Raw genomic sequence first — 1,158 nt, forward strand, 5'->3', positions numbered from 1 at the left:
CTGGGGCATATAATCTTTGCAAAACCAAGGGCCTCTCCCCCTCCCCCTCCTCTCCCCCTCCCCCTCTCCACTTCTAGTAGACAGAGTCTCATATAGTCCAGGTTGGTCTCCAACTCAGTATGTAGCCAAGAATGACCTTGAACTCCTTACCCTCCTGCCTCTACCTGCCAAGTGCTGGGATTACAAGAGCAAGCCTCTTGTATATAACAGACCGAATGTTAAACTTGTTGGAATGAACTTTGGGGGTGGGGTACTCCTGAAAATCAAACTCATGGCCTCATGCATGTGAGGCAAGTACTTAACCACTGAGCTCCACGGCCCAGAACCATCACTGTGCACGGTCCTACAAGAGTCAATACAAACTTCACAAGCTGCACAGACTCTCTCTGAGCCACAGGTTCTTATTTTTTGTTTTCTGTGTAGGGATATTTTGCCTGCTGGGCCACAGTTTGATAGCAATTGCGAGACCCATCTCTTATATGTCTGTAGCTTCCAAAGTGACATGGCCTGCCTTGCCTGTTAGGATGACCTATCAGTGGACATGTCCTCAACAGCAGGAGCACTATTGGCCTAGTGATTCCAGCTGCCAAACACATCTGGCCCCAGTGACCCCTGCTTTTATGTCTACATCTGCAAGCAGTGGAGCTCAGCGTGCCTCAGAACTCCTACAGACTTCAAGGACAGCAGCTACAATAACATTGAGATATTTGCCCTTTTAGCTATGTTGATATTTGCACTGAGGCTGGCAACTTAGTGGGAAGGAAGAGGGAGGTGAGAGGCCAAACCTCCATCTTGGGACTGGCCTCTGTCTTAAAGGGAAAAATAAAAAGCTGCACCAACATACTAGGAAGGCCCCCCCCCAGCTTGTCCTTGGCCAGAGCTACTACTACCTAGCTGCTTCCTAGCAACAGTTAATCAAAGATGAGTCCGGGGGCTGAAGAGGTGGCTCAGCAGTTAAAAGCACTGACTGCTCTTCCAGAGGTCCTGAGTTCAATTCCCAGCAACCACACAGTGGCTTACACCATCTGTAATAGGACCAGATGCCCCCTGCTGCATGTCTGAAGACAGCTACGGTGTACTCACATGCATAAAATAAATAAGTAAATCTTAAAAAAATAATAATTATAAGAGTCTTTCTTTCTTTCTTTTTTTTTTTTT

This window comes from Mus pahari, chromosome 2 (genome assembly GCF_900095145.1).
Source record: "Mus pahari chromosome 2, PAHARI_EIJ_v1.1, whole genome shotgun sequence".
Lineage (NCBI taxonomy): Eukaryota > Metazoa > Chordata > Mammalia > Rodentia > Muridae > Mus > Mus pahari.